We start from the raw sequence: 16313 nt of genomic DNA on the forward strand, positions 1-16313 counted from the left end.
CTCTGACCTCAGCCCCTCTCCTAGCTTGGGGCCTAGGGCCTTACAGCATCCACAGAGGAGAGATCTGCTTGACCTCTGAAAGGAAAAGGGGCCTCATCAAAAAGCCCCCTCATGGCTTCAGGGCCCAGGTGTGGGACCAGGGTGACGTGGAGCTCGGACTCAGGCAAAAGCGCCGCTGGCCTCGCAACGCCCTGGGCCTTCAGCACGCGGGGCTGCCTGAGGACTGCCGGCCGGAGACAGCCACCACACAGGCCAGGCGAGGAGGCCCGGCGGCGCTCTGTGGCCGTGAGACAGCCCAGAAGAGGTGCCAGGCTGAGGTCAGAAATTCAGGAACTGCCCCAACTCTCGGCCCAGTCGTGGGCTCACTTCAGTGGCCACTTTACAAAATGTCTGGGTTAGGGAAGGCACTTGGCGGGAGTCCTTCACACATAGGCCACAGGAGCCCAGCTCACAGCAGTTAAAGGCAAAACTAAATGTATTGAAATGTATTAAATAAACTAAATGTATGACATCGAGAGCACAGTAAATTCAAGTGTGGACCAGGCAACATCCCCGAAGGACTCCCCTCCCCTGTCTTCTTCTTTTTCCTCTCAGGCAAGCTCTTCCCTGAGGAGGAGCCTGGTCACAGCAGCCGCCACAGGCTAACTTCCTCTCTCAGAAGAGACTTCCTGATGGCGCCCCCAAAAGCTCTCAGGGCGATACTGGGTCCCATGCCTGTCCCTGAGTAATGGCAGGGTGGCAATGAGCCCTCCAGCCACTGGTCACATGCCAGGGATGGCTCTAGACACTTGGTATTATATATATATATATTTTTTTAAATGATTTTATTTCTTTATTTGACAGAGGGAGACAAAGCGAGAGAAGGAACACAAGCACGGGAGTGAGAGAGGGAGAAGCAGGCTTCCTGCTGAGCAGGGAGCCCAATGCGGGGCTCGATCCCAGAACCCTGGGATCATGCCCTGAGCCAAAGGCAGATGCTTAACGACTAAGCCACATAGGCACCCCCACTTCATACGTATAAACCCCTTCGTCCTCAGAAATGCCAGGACTGCTCTTACTGCCGTTCCGCAGACGAGATGGATCTACCGTAAGTTCTGTAGCTGGTCCGTGGCTCATGATGGCGGAGCTGGACCTCCAGCCCCCACCCAGGTGGTGGCTTGGGAAAGCAGATACCTGAGAGCCCGGAGGTGTGGGCTGGGTCCACGAATGGGCGCTGCCGCCTGCAGACTACGCTTCCAGGAACACAGAAGTGCCGTCACCTGAGCCCCTTGACTCAGCCACTTGAACCAATTATGGTGGCTCTGATTTGCCACACGTGGGTACCATGGCCAATCCTCGTGTTTGGGAGACAGAGGGAACCAGACCTAAGCCATGGAGACCCAAAATGGGAGGAGAGCCTCAAGGATAAACACAGTTTCTGTAATCACGTGACATGTTTGTTTTGGACAACTTGGTACACCCCCCCCCCGTGCCTCAGTTTCTTCATCTGTGATTTGGGGACAATAGCACCTGCCTCGCTGCATTGTTGTGAGGACAAAATTAGTGAGACCAGTTAAGCACTTCAGCTCGTGCCTGGAACAACAAGCACCTGATGAGAATTAGATATCCACTTTGTGCATGTTATAGCATGAACACAACATTTATGTTGACGCTTGTGACAAGGGCACAAAAGCCCCCAGCCCCACGTCTGCAAATACACATGAGGATGCAAACATGGACGGAAGCCACACCACCACTTGGAGCGCACAGGCACATGGGACATCTGGAGGATGTTCACACAAGACACGTATGTGAACACAGATGGACACAGGCTCCAAGCCCTTTGCACACACGGTAAGTTAGCCCCCCCGTGGATCCTCTCTGTGCCCACTGCTGTGGGATGCTGCCCCGAGTAAGCTCCCCTTGAGGGGTCTCAGAGAGAGGAGGCAGCTCAAGGACAAGGCCACATCACAGCGAGGAGCCAGACGTTTCAATCCATTGAAGTTAGATTTGGGACCATCTCCAACAATGACGAGCATTGTGACCTCAAGCGAGTTGCTTAATCTCTCTGAACCTGTTTCCACCTTCATAAAATAGCATGATCTATACCTACTTTCCAGTACTGTAGTGAGAATGAAGTGTGTGGGCTACAGAAAGGGCTCAGTGAGAGCTGCCTGTGCACACTGCTTTATCACAAAAAGCATCTCTTGACTCTGCATGGCGTGGGGAGAATCCGTGCAAATGTGGACCAAGAGCCAGGCCCGGTCAACCTACGATGTTGCCGCAGAACCAGGTCCTCCCTCCCGCCACCATGGAGGTGGGAGCAGCCACAGCGCCAACTTACTCTACCCTCCCAGAGCTGCAGCGTGCCCAGCAGGGCTGACAGCTGTTGACAGTGTCCCCTGCAGTTCAGAGCCTCCCCCTGCAGCTCCAAGTGGCAGGGCAGTGTTTAGAAATTACAACAATCTGTAATTTGTATTCAGTGATTTGTATAAACGTATAGGATCCATATTAGCTCTGGGCAGACACAATCTGCATTGCAGAATGGCCTTCTCTGTGGGCAGGCAGCAAGGAGCCCGGCTTGAGAGGTCTGCCTGAAGTCCCCCTGTGACAGCCTCACAGTCAAGGACAAGAGGGATTAGGGCCAAGACAGCATCCAAACTACCTCTCCAGAACTCTCCTGCCTAGCCCTCTCACTACCCCCTCCCTCCTCCCTGGCAGTCAAGTCAAGTGGTTCGGAAATTGGGCATGGGAACCAAGCAGTCCTGGATTCAAATCCTGACCTCTCGCCCTCTCCCCATGCGGCCTTAGGTGAGGCACAGCAGCTTCAGGGGTCTCAGGTCCTCTTCTGGAAAGCAGAGCAAATAAAAGAGCCTATAGGCTGGTACTTAACAAGTGCTCAATAAACAGCACTTGGGATTTTCCACCACTCTGCATTCCTCGTTAGGTGCTGCCCTATCTTCGCCTTTTTTTTTCCCCCCCAGAAACACCACTGAGCCTAGGCTCCAAGTCAACCATCATCCACTGGCCCCTACAAGCACGACCCAGCACAGACTCAAGAAACAAAACAGTGGCAGCACCTACCCTATAAGACAAACGACTCACCTCTGTCTTTTAAACCCTCTGATCGTTAAACTGAGATCCATGATGATGGGGCATCTGTTCTGTCTATGGTTGTGCCCCCAGCTCCTAGGACAGTGGCTGACTCACAGGAGACACTCAACAAATATTTGTTGACTAATAGGTACATTTGTCTGCTCACTCATCCTGTAAACATTATTGGCATCTACTGTGTCTCAGATGCTGAGTGTGGACAGAAATCAAGCACAACGTATGGGGAGAGGGGAACATGGCGGCAGAGAGAAAGTATAAGGTGACAGTTCCTCCAAGAGGCCTGACCACTCTCACAGGCCCAGTCTTGGCTTTGACCCTGAAGAGATACTTGTGGTCTCTACTCCAAGACAGGTGCTTTTGAAAGTCAACCCTACCCAGATTATTTGTCCATTCAAAAAGTGTTTGTTCCCCAGTCCTGAACCCAACAGGAATGCCAGAAAGCCTAACTAGCTGCTCTCCCTTTTAAGAACATTCAAGGACAGCCAATTCAGATCATTCCATCTGCTGTCCTATACTCTAGAGTTAGTATAAACTGATCAGTAAGTACATACCCCAGGTGTTTTGCTCATGAGAGCCTCTATGTCCCATCTGCTTCCCATCTCTCTCTAAAACTGGCATGAGGCTGTGGAGAGGTCTCCTCCTGAAATGCTTAGGTCCTACTTACTCCAGAATCTGCAGACTATCCCTGCTTAAGCCTTAATTAGCTTTTAGCATGCACTTGGGCTATTCATGCAAATTAACCTCCCCTCCTTGACAGCTGTCACAAAAGTTGGTTTTCGGTCTAAAGTCCTAAGCTGGCATTCAATAGCAATGAAAAATCTGGCTCCAACCCTTGATGGATGGATGGATGAATGCATGAATGAATGGAGAGATGGTGGATAGATGGATGGATGGATAGATGGATGGATGGATGGATGCATGAATGAATGGAGAGATGGTGGATAGATGGATGGGTTGGTGAGTGGATGGACAGGTGGGTGGGTAAATGGAGGAACGGGTGTGTGGGTATATGGATAGATGGGTAGATGGGTATACGGATGAATGGATGAAATTCCAACACTCTCCTCACCTCTGATGGGCCCATGTCTCTGGTCCTAAAAACCTGAAATATCTGGCCCCAACCCTGGATAGGTAGGAGAATGGATGGGCCAATGAGTGTATGAACTGTTGACTCCCTGAGCTCCTCTACTCTCTCAGTCGGCCTACCCCTCTAAGCATGAACACCTACTGCCTTGAGGGTTTCCTACAAGCCACTTACCCAAAGCCCCAATGTTTCTTCATCAATGAGGAGCCTCCAGTCAGCAGCATCTAGTGAAATAAGTGAGATAATACAGATAAACACTCATTCATCTAATCCACAAATAATTATTGAGCACCTACTATGTACTAGGTACTCAGTTAGGCATAGAATAATAAACCAACCTCTTGATCACTCCAGGCACCTGACCAGGGTCAGCAGAAGAAACAAAAGACCTACATGTTCTCACACAGAAGTTTGGATTTACACATTTATACAAAATATTCAACCCCTTGCCTCCCTCCCCCATCCCACTTAGACCTCCCCCAATCCAACCCCAGTGAGAGTCCCTCCACCCAGAGACGTTGGGTGGACCTACAGGAAGAGTCAGGTCAGAATCACAAGGTGAGGTTGATTCCCACCAGGTTCAGTTTGGCTCCATTCTACAAACATCCTCTGAAAGCCTTTCTGTGCCCATTTCTGTGGGATAGAAGAAGGGGTCCTGCCCATGGGCCCTCACAGAACAATGGCAGGGCAGTGAGAAAGTCTCAGCTACAACTAGAGACAGTGATCCAGGAGGGGCTCCTCTGGGGCAGGGGCTGTGTTTGAGTCATGGCCAGGTCCTCACACCCAGCACACTGTGGTACATGGTTGGTGTTCAATACAGATTTGAAGAATGAATGAACCTACAGTTCTCTCCTTTGAATTTTACCAGACCCACCCTAAAAAAAGCCAACATGGGAATTTTTATTCCAACTTCAGAGATGTCAATTACGTTTCTCCAGAAAGGACAAGGATGAGAAGGGGAGTGGAAATGAGATCAGGGTGAGGGTAGATTTTCTCTGGAGTGGCTCCTTTGCGCTGGATCCTCAGGAAGGAAGACCCCCCACAAGGTCTACAAGTCCAGAGTAATGATGATGCATGTCCAGAGTGAGCAAGCAAGTCCGAGACCTTGACTTCTGAATCTGCAAATCTTCACCCAGCTTCCTGGCATCTTTGCTTGTGCCCAATTTTGTTTTCTTAAATTTTGAGTAAATCTCTCAGTGGTAAATGCAGCTGTTTCTCTGCTCTGGTCCAGGGGAACTCAAAAAAGAGCTGAAAATTAATACCCTCTGCAGGGAGCACTAGCAGCAGGAAGCAAATGTGGAAAACCCTGAGGGCAAGTGCATTGGAAGCCCCAAGCAGCTTGGTGTTGCTAAAAGAGCTGACCAAAGTTGAACCAGACTCTTCTGCTTACTAGTTGTGGATGATCCTGGCAAGTTGTTTTGCTTCTCTGAGCCTCAGTTTCTCTCTCTGCAAAATGGGGATCATTGTAGCAACCCATGTGGTGCACGTGAAGATCCTCCATGGAAGGGAAGAGATTTTCCTTGTGTTTCTATTTCAGGGTGGAAATTAAATGGAATGATGAAAGGAAGGCACTTAGCTCAATTCTTGGCACATGGCTGGCACTTCCTACTTGCAGAATCTCTAGTACAGGGGCAGGTATCTGGGCAAGAAGAGAGATCTGAAGAATGATGGTAAAGATGGTGATGGTGATGACAATGGTGATGAGTACGATGGTGGCAGTGGTGGTAATGATGTTGGAATGAAGGTGATGATGAGTTGGGGTCAAAGCGATGGTGATGTTGGTTGTAACGATGGAGGTGGTGATGATGATGTTGTGATGATAGCAGGAAGAGAGAAGAGATCTGTAGCACCTACCTTATTCCAGATTATGCTCTGCTCTAGAACTTTCCTGGACACTATCATACTGAATCCTCAATTGAACCATACTGTTTGCCCATTTCACAGATGAAAAACAGAAGCTTAGAAAGGTTCAGTGACTCACCCAGGACCATACATTGCAATTCCAGGTCTGTCCAATGCTGGGACATTAGCTCTCAACCTGAGCTGAGCCATCCTTAGTGAATGGGAGGCAGACAAAGTTATTCCAGAACCCAAGACGTGGCCTCTACGCAGAAAGAACTTTTTCTGATCTTCCATTCTCTGTAGCTTCCTGATCTGCTCTTGATTCATCTGCTCAGCCTTGGGGCTGGAGACACCGGAGTGGCTCACACAGTTCTTTCCCCCACTCTCCCAGGGACCTTCACGTGGTGTGAGTTGGGGAGAGCATTGCATGAACAGTTAACCACAAAACTAGGTGACGAGAACCACTCTCAGGGCCATAGGAGCATCAAGAGGGACTGTTGTTCCTCCAGGAACAGGCATGGAAAGCTTCAACAGAAGTGACTTTGGGCCGGTTTCAAGGGAGGAACCGAAGTGTGAGGATAGAGTGAGTGTCTGAGGGAGCGAAGGCATGAGGGAGGAATAGAAAACGTGTCCAGAGAACCATGTGGCCAGAGTCGAGGGACCCTGGAGAGGAGGGAAGGCGGCAGCTTATGAAAGGGAAAAGGCCCTGAATGCCACCTGAGGCGATTTTTATTTTCCCTGGAGATGGGGAGAGCCATGAAGATTCCAGCTGGGGAGCGGGAAGATCAGGTTTGTGTCTTCTGAAGACCAGTGCTGGCAGCAGTGGTGTGGAGAGGGGGTTAGGCAGGGGTGGGCAAGAAGGCATCTGGAGAGAGGCCTGGACAGAGGGCTGAAAACGCTGGCTTGTATGTACCCCCATCCCTCTCTGCAATGCTCTTCCTCCCACCATTTGTCTTTCCTTCAGCAACCTGACCCTTCCTCCTGGGGCAGGGGGACCTCTGAGACTGGCTCAGTACCTGAGTTCTGAAGACAGACCCAGGTTCTGCCACGTAGCAGCTGAGTGACCTTGGACATGCCATGTAACCATTCTGACCCTCCCACTTCCTCATCCGAAAACTGGGTCGTCACAAGGTTGAGTAGAATAACATGTGAAAATGACCAGTCTAGCACTTGGTAAACGCTCATGATTGTCCCCTACTTGATAAAGGAAGAAGCCGCAGTCCAGAAACGTGCCGTGACAAAGTTATGCAGCCCGAGAGCCTCAAGCCAGGGGCAGAGGCTGTCTTCCCAGTCTCTGTGTCTCAGTTTTATCCCATTTTTTTCTGTAAATGGCCTTCCCTCAATTTCCTGCTCCGTACAATAGGATCAGGGACCTCCCTGGTGCCATCAGTCAGGGCAAGAAAAGTGGCCAATGAACCAAGAATCAGAAGGGAGAGGGTAGGGGGGGAGCCGGTGGGGACCCTGGGGCTCGGGCAGGTTCTCCCTTCCTCCCCACTCAATATCCTCTGCTGTCCTCTGGCCTTGATCATGAAACCCTGCCCTGATTCCTTCAACACAGCATCAGTGGACACAGGAGGGGTCCCTTCCCCCACCTTCCTACAGGGCAGATAAAGCTCCCCTACCCAGGAGCAGAGCCTCCATGAAATAGGGAATCCAAACTTGCTCTTGCTTCTGGATCAAGCACTGCGGGTTCGAGTTCAGACTCTGCCTCTAAAACACAGTGTGACCTGGACCTTTTCATTCTGAGGACCTCAGCTTCCCCATCTCAGAGGGACTGGGCTGGACTCTCAGCTTTGGAAGGACCCTCTCAGCCACAGCCCGCAGCCCATCCCCCCTCTCCTGCTCTCCCTGGCTCATCCTTCCAGGCCTCCGACCTGGCCCCTTGCTCCCATGGGCTTTGCTCAGGCTGCCTGGGGCTCCCAGGCTCCAAGGGGCACAGACCCCAGCCAGCGCTGAGCCTCTCCCTGACAGGGAACAGCCCCCACTTACCAGCGGGGTACCTCCCGATGCCAGTGATGCCCCCCAGCCCTCTCACTGAGAGTCCGCAGTGCCCAGAGGAAACCACACCCCCAGCCCCATCTCGATTGACTTCCGAGGCTGGCCAGAGCCGGGGTTTAAAAATACAAGTGCCCGCGCACCCTCCGTGCTGACCGCCCACGCAGCCTGCGCTTGCCCACTTCACAGATGCCGCGGTGGCCACCGTGGGTGGCACAAAGGGAACAAAGAGGGGTGGGGAGTCCAGAGAGGCCCGGGGGTGGCTAGTGAGGGGGACGGACATTCCTCAGAGCCTAGACCACAGAACGGGGCTGTTTACGCCATCTGGCCATTCCCAGCTCTCTGGTGTCCTGAGAGAAGCAGGCCCGCTTGGTGCAGACTCACAGGGTCATGGGCTCGAACATCTCACGGACCCGCAGTTAACTGCTGGTGTGGCCACTGACTGGCTGTGTGAGCTGGGGTAGGTCCCTTGTCCCCTCGGAGCCTCAGCCCCATCTGTAAAACAGTGGTAATAAAAGTGCGTACATACTTCACGGGTCTCTCGGGAGAGCTAACCAGGCCCAGGCCTGGCCGAGCGATGGTAGCTCTCTTCATTGTGACTGTTGCATCTGTGTTGTGGCCGCTCTCTACAAGGACTCAGTCAGGGGGCCAAAGAGAGAGAAGGGACAGAACGCCCGGCTTCCGCTCTCTTGCCCACCTCCGGAACACCCCAAAAGTCCAGGCACGTCTGGCACCGGCGGGTGGCTGAGAGTAGAGCGCCCCTCCCTAGAGACACACAGGCAAGTCAGGGCCCGGAGGGAGACGGCCCCCATGGACAACCACGGGAACGTCAGACCCTAGAAATCTGGGCCTTGCCCCCAAGGTGAGAGGGACGTAGCACCCTTGGAACTGTGAGGGCCCCTGGAGCTTCCCCAAGCCACTCCTCCTCAGCGTTCCAGAAAAGGAAACTGAGGCCTGGAGAGGGGAAAGGATCTGTCCAGTTCATGACAGAGTGGGAATCCAACCCAGGCTTCCCGCAGCCCTGACGGGTGCTGCCCCCCTCCACACCATGGCCTTGCCCTCCCCTGCCTGGTCCCAGCGGGAGGTCTCAGCCCCAGGCAGGCAGCTGAGCAGCTGTGGGAGCAGGAGCCTGGTCCCGCACCCCCCTGCCGCACCCTTCCCCCCCCCCAGACTTCAGCTGGGGGTTCAGGAGCAAGGGCTGAGAGCACTGCTCCTTCCCCAATCCCACCAGGGCCTGCTACACCCTTACATAACCTGTTCCGAGTTATACAATCTGCAGCCGCTTCATTCCAGAATGGGAGCTCCAGGAGCGGGTTCTAGCGTGGGGAGAGGCTGAGGGCCTCCGTGTGAAAATCGGGTCATTACCAGCACTCAGGCTCTAGCCCAGCTGATGGCCTTCCCTCCACGGCCTGGGGCCTGCCAACCTCCTCCAGGCTCCGGGGAGTGGGAAGGCCCAGGGAGGACCCAAGCTCCATACCCAGGTTCAGTGCAGAGGGCAGTCCCTGGCAGTGGGGGTGTGGGGCTGGGTACCAACCCGGGGCTGCATCCTGCTGCTCCAGCCTCCACGCAGGCTCTTGCCCCCAGACTCCACAGCCCCAGGCAAGCATATCAGCCTGAAGAACTCCCCGGAGGGAAACCTAAGGCGGACACTTTGAGGGGCCATGAGCTCTAGGATCTCAGGTCTGCGTTCGCGTTGGATTATCTTGGTCATCAGCCAAATTACCACACATCAATTCACTTCTCTGCATCTTGGTTTCCTTATCTGAGAAACGGGACTAAAAGAAATTGGCCTCCTTGGTTACCGTTCATATTAAACAACATCCCGACTCACATAATGCCTGGCACAAAATAAATGCCCATTTGGCAGACGAAAAAACTGAGACCTAGACAGGTGACATCTCACCTGGGAGCAGCAGAGCTATGCACAAGCGAGCGAGCCCCTGCGTGCCAGGCACACGCTCTGCCGAGACTGGGCTACTCCCCGAAACAGCTCTGTGGGGTCGGTCCCGTTGTTCCTCCGATCTGACAGAGGAAGAACCCAGGCTTACAGGAGACAAGGCACCCATTTGGTGGCAGACCCAGGACTCAAACACGGACGTGGAGCTCCAGAGCACAGCGGTCGACAGCAGGTGAGCAAGACAGCAGCCGGGAGTGATGACCCCCAGGGCTGTCCTCTCCTTCAGAAACACAGTCACCCTCCCCATTCCCTGTCTCTGCCACTGCCGTGATGCCCGTGACCTTGGCCAAGCCAGCTGACCTCTCTGGGCTCTCATGGCCCCTCTGAAGCAAGCCCCATCCCTGGGCTAACCATTACCGGGGTTATGGTGAGGACACATTAAGACAACGAGTTAGAAACTGCTTTTCAGCAGAGAGAGCCAGCACAGCTGCGCAGCTCAACACTTCCCCAGCCTCCTGCTCCCTCCGGCTCAGCAGGAACTAGCTAATGGACAGACACCAGGGGCCTCTCAGCATCTCTGGCTGTTCAAACAAACACCTCTCCCCTCTACTGCCCCCGCTCCGGGCTGCCCTTCGATACAGGCGAAGCCCCCGGTCTGTTCTCCGGCCTTTCTCGCATGCTGGGGCAGACCAGGCTGTACACGTGAGTCGCCCCCTTTCTGCCTTTCTCTCAAAGAGCATTCCTTGCTTCGTGCTTCTCGGGGCACCCTCACACTGAATCCTCGCCACGGGCCTCTGGGAAGCTGGGATTCATCCCCCTCCTCACACAGAGGAGGATGCTAAGGCCCAGAGAGGTGAAGTCACGTGCGGGGGTCCCACAGCCGTCAACCTCCGCGGAGTCAGGATTCAAATCTGTGCACCCCGGCTGCAAGGTTCAAACTCCTAACCAGAGATTTAAGCCAGCCCAGCTGCCAAGGCCACAGGATGCCCATTTCTCAGATCAGAAAGGTTAGGGCACTTGCCCAAGAAGCCCAAAACGAGAGCCAGTACAGACTCAGCATCTGCTTCTCCCCCCGGCCGCTCTGTGTCTTGACCAGGAGGCACAGGTGGGAGCCACGCAGTCAGCGCTCAGTCAGCCAGGCCTGGTAGACGCCAGGGGTGTTGACAAAAGTACATGTAGAGAGCCCTGGCAGACTGCCCACGTCACAGGGCGAAGGACTGCCGGAGCTGGGCCTGGGCCTACTCATGCTCCTCTCTGGGCCTCAGGCTCCCCAAGGGTAGAAGAAGCACCAGACCCCGGATGGGCTGGGGACACCCCTCAAAGCCTAACTACAGGAGGCTCTGTCCTGAGCAGAAGAGCCCACACCTGGCCACTCACCAGAAGCCCCGGGGGGACTTGTCACACCCCGAAACACTGGCCACACCCCAGAGTCTGATTGAGTAGGGATGGGCAGGGGCCTGGGAACCTGTATTCTTTATATCCACCATGATTCCCTCCCATGCCCCGCACCCCTCACTGCCACCCCAAACTCCTGTCCTCAGCCAACTCTGAGAATCCCAGGCTGGGACAATTCTCCCAAAGCCAGGGGGACCCTAGTCCCCTGCCTGTGCTCAGAGTTCCCACCTGGGGGTGAGATGATCCTTAGGGGTCCGTGGGGGTCTGCAGTAGGTCAGAGATGGTGTCGAGGAGGTCTCTAATGTTGGTCTCTAACAGCTCAGAATCAGGACCTGGTAGAATTCTAGATGTTCCGGGGTTGGGCCAGGACCTTGACCTGTCCCCATCTTCTTATCTAGTTCTTTGGTTAGCAACTACTAATGAGCAGCTCCCATGTGTCAGGCGCTGTTTTGGGTGCCGGGGGGTGTAAGCAGTGAATAAAACAATGTCCGTCCCCTTGGGACATTTCCGTGCTGCCAGGGAAGACAGTCGTAAAGCAGCCGAGATTGGGCAGCCCCTCTGCAGGTTCCAACAACATCCAGCATCCACGACCCCTTACCTCTGACCCTCATCATGAGCTAGAAGCTCAGCCCCCATTTTACGGATGAGTCGCTGAGGCCCAAAAGCCATTTTGATAGCCTGTCTCCTTACTCCAGGCAAGCAACCCTCCCAGCCAACCCTGTGTGCGGCTGCCTCGGAGCAGAACTTTCCCTGTTGCCACGGCAACCCCCCTGGGGAGGCCTGTCCTACTTTGCATCCCTGGCGCTGAGCTAGCGGCCTCACCCCACCCCCCTAAGACAGAGAGGTGGGTTTATCCCACACAAGGGAACAACTGGTCCCACCGGGAAAGGACTGGACTCCCTCACTCAGACATCCAATCACAGCCAAGCCACATCAAGGAGGCACCAGGGACCAAGCCAGGCCCTGGGACAGAAGAGGTCATGGTCATGGTCCCTGCCTTTAGAGAGCTCCCTACCCTCCCAGGGGTGGTGACAATTGCCACAGCCCCAGGGACGGCGTAGCCAAATGCCAGGTGCAGTTCTGGCCCTTCCCATGTATGACCCAAATAATCTTCCCATGAACTCTTGCAGCAGGGGTCACTATTCTCCCTTCACAGATGAGGACGCTGAGGCTCAGAAAGGCTAACAAACTTGCCTGAGGTCACAGCGGAGAAGCAGCAGGGCCCGAAGTAGGACTCAGGGAGATCCCAAGCCACACTGCAGGTGCTCAACATTGCGGGGGGGGCGTGGGAGGCAACCCCATCAGACTGGTCCAGGAGGGTCGGTCACAGCATCTGTCCTCAAGAGTCATCTCCACAAGAGGAGAGGAGGGTAGGAACAGGAGTATGGTGGGGCCCTAAGAACTACACGACTGTGGGGGGAAGGGGGAAGAGCCAGGACCGCAGGAGCAGCTTGGTTTGCCTCCTGCTGCCTGGTGGGGCTCAGCTGGGACTTGGGACCTGGGAGACCTGAGAAAAGAAAGCACAGCGGAATGTGGTCTGCCCAGAGAGCCTGGCTCAGGAGCCACAGCGCACCGGCCCCCTGAAGACAATGCAGTACCCCTGGCAGCTCCCAAGGGGGCAGCCTGGAGCAGGCATGCACAACTCACCAGGAGCCCACCTTCACACTCTAGGGAAGGAAAGAAAGGCCCAAGCAAAGGTCTGACTTCATTCCTCAGCACCTTGTATTAACACGTTAGTGCAGTGGTTCCAGGCACAGACCGCAGAGCAGACAGCCTGGGCCCACAGCCCGTCCCTCCTACGTCCTAGCTATGGGAACTTGGACAAGGGATGGAAACTCCCTGAGCCTCAGTTTCCACATCTGTGAAATGGGGATAATAATACAGACCTACATATGTGTGTGTTGGAAGGGCTCAGTGAGTCTACACCCCCTCCCCCCCCCCCCATTCACGGCACCTGGCACCTAGCATGTTCACTGTCAGCTGTTGTGATTATCTCTAGCACACGGACACAAAACAGGTCTGCATTTTTACACAGACAGGCGCATGAGGGTGTGCAGGCCTGTGCATACTGTATACCAGTGTGCCGGTGCATGTGTACATCTACCCCTTTAGGTAGACCTGAAGGGACACCCACCAGGCGTGTGAAAGATAGCCGAGCACAAAGGCTCGGATCGCAGACAACAGCTGCACGCCTGCAGGGAGGCATGCCCATGCGAGGTCCAGCATGGCCCATCCCCTTGTGAACACCTGCCTTCTCGTGTGCACCCCCAGGGCCTGCACGGACAGCAGGCACACGCAGTTGCACAGTGGAGGTTGATATGTATTACATAGATGGGTTTTGAGTTTTTCTCCTGGAACCACTGTGATGCGAACAAATCTTAGCTCTGGAAATCACAGATGGATTGGGGGGTGAGGGAAACAGGTGCTCAGGGCATAAGCCTCCTCCCACAGGTCCCCCCCACACCCAGAGTGTTAAAGCCACCATCAGGGAAGAGAACCTGGTGAAGATGAAAATGAAGAGCCCAGAGTGGGGGAGCCAAGCCACCAAGTGCTTCTGTTTTCCCAGCCAGGAGACTGTCCCCGAGATAGCCACATCCTCTTGGGAAATCCTCAAACACCTGTCCAGACACCCCCCCCCCACCTCAACCAATCAGGAAGCCCGGCTTCCAGGAAGAAAAGAATTCCACCCATCCCTACCACTGCCTTGGGTCTTACTCGGAGAGAAGAGAGTTAAAAGAAAAGCTTGCCTAGCAAGACCCCTCTTGGGAAATTGCCCTGAAGTGAAGCCTCCCCATCTCCTGGGGTGTGAGGAATAGGGGAGGGGGGATATCTGTGCCTCAAGCAACTGATAATTAGTCAAGCCTACAAGCCCAAGCAGCACAGAGGGAAAAAGATCCTGAAATGAGGAAGACTTCTGTTTATTCAGCACTTTATTCAAAGGCATCAGCTTGTAGAACTGCATTGCACACTTCTGCAGTTCAGAGAGGTTCAGCAACCTGCTCCAGGCCACACAGTATTTCATCTGTAAAGCTAAGACTTGACCCCCTGTCTGACTCCACATCCCGTGGCATTTTCTTTGCATCACGGCACTGCCCAAATGTAATAATGAGCAATCAAATAACGTGGGGTCTGTTCCCCAGGAGCGATGTAGGACAAAATCAAAAAGCAGAAAATGGAGGCTCATCTGTGCTGTTCCTACTCCAAAGGTCATGGGAGAAAGGAGGGCTCGGATGGCCTTGATGGCAAGGAAATTCTTTGTGGAGGATGGGGGGAGTTTTTCGTGGACGAGGAGGAGTAGGGTTTGGATAAATTGTGAGTTACCGTGGCATTCCAGACAGGGGGACATGATGAGCAAAAAGGCAGAAACTAGGAGCTTAGGGTGTTGGCACTGCGGGGTGGAGGCAGAGATAGACATGTGTTGATCTCAATGGGAGAACATCTGCTTGGTTGAGGGGGAGATGGATGGCGGGGGGGGGGGGCGCGGAGGGAAGGGTAGGGACCAGCTGACCCAACCATGAGCTTTCTGTCTTGTTCATCCCATGATGGTACAGGGCATTCAGCAGGTACTTAATATCTTTCTGAGTGGCTGAAGGGATGGATGCAGGATGGATGGAGGGAGGGATGGACAGACGGACAGATGAATGAATTATATGAGGTAGAGGTAAATATGACAGCAAGAGCTCTGGGCTGGGAACTGGAAGCCTGAAATTCAGATCCCTTTCCTGCCACCATCTGAAGGAATGTCTCTGGGCCTCAGTTTCCCCATCTGTAGAGCCCAGGTGATTCTCAAAGGTCTTCCACACATGACAGTCTGTGATTCTGGAGACAAAAGCAGAGTTCAGGGTGGGGGTGAGGGGCGCTGGCTGCAGGGGCTGAGCCTGACAGCCCCAGGGAGGGGAGATAGGGTTCAGCCAGCCTCTGCTCCTTCCTGCTATCACCTCCCCTCCCTAGACCCCAGTTTCAGCAGATGCATTCCAGGATTTTAGGACCCTGTGAGACTTTGTCTGAGGGTGAGGAGAGGGAGGAGTGAGGAGCCCAGCCCCAGCCCTCTCTTACCCCACTTAGGAGGTTAAAGCAACTTGGGAAAAAGCACTTATTCTGGGCTCCTGGAATCACCCTTCATTTTCCTGGCAGATAAATGGGGCAAAACAGAAGATACTGATGCATTTAAATGGATCAAGGCAGGCGGAAGTTTATAGGATTTGAATACACTTTTTGGCTGCCTTTGAATATTCATTTGCCCAAGGGAGTGTTGGGCAGCCAGATCCATGGGTCCTAGTGGGAGGTTATCTGAGGTTGGGGGGAAGGGAGGCACACAGGAAGGGTTGGCAGGAATCCCTGCTCATCAGGCTCTTGGGAGCTAACTGCGCTTCTCCACCAGCTAAAATGTCACAGGCTTAGAGTAAATTCTAGGAGTTGATACACCCCATGGTTGCGGTCGTCATAGCAACCACCTCCCTGCAACCATGTGTCCCCGCAGATCGCAGCAGATAAGACAGGTCTAGCAGGTGAATAATGAGGAACTTGCCCAGGACGCCAGTGGGCCCCCCAGGACTCAGAAATCTGCCTTGGAATTCCGGAATACACCGTAGGCTTCTCAACCATCCCTGAGATTCTGAACTGGAGCCCAGAGTTCCAGAACAAGCCTAGAATTCCAAAATCTGTCCTCAAATTCCAGAATACTTTTCCCACGGCCCAGAACACATTCTAGCTATCCAAAGAATCCCCCTCATATCTGGCAGTCAGGGCACACTCTGCAGGCAGCTCCACCAAACTCTAAAACACACCCCTAGACAGACATACCCTTCCATTCTCATCTCCCTCTTGAGTCGATTCTTCCCAGGGGCAGGTTTTCTGTCTGAACCTCAAGGACTATGGAGCACTCGGGTCTCGTGCTGGAGAAAGAGGAGGATCCAGGGATGAGCCTAGGGTTTGAGAAAATTGACCTTGTCCTCATACCCAGGAAGTGCACCCTGCCCCAGACGTGTGGGCACCTGCCAGCCAGGC

At 54.0% G+C, this 16313-nt stretch overlaps 1 long non-coding RNA gene across 2 annotated transcripts in view; it reads right to left on the reverse strand.

Moving 5' to 3' along the window:
- LOC131809507 (uncharacterized) overlaps positions 1-16313 on the reverse strand; it is a 58346-nt gene that overhangs the window by 26192 nt on the left and 15841 nt on the right. For both annotated transcript variants that reach the window (XR_009345214.1, XR_009345215.1), the window contains exon 2: positions 4352-4401. This is a non-coding gene — a long non-coding RNA (uncharacterized LOC131809507). The remainder of the gene's footprint in view (positions 1-4351; positions 4402-16313) is intronic.

Source organism: Mustela lutreola, chromosome 10 (assembly GCF_030435805.1).
Source record: "Mustela lutreola isolate mMusLut2 chromosome 10, mMusLut2.pri, whole genome shotgun sequence".
NCBI lineage: Eukaryota > Metazoa > Chordata > Mammalia > Carnivora > Mustelidae > Mustela > Mustela lutreola.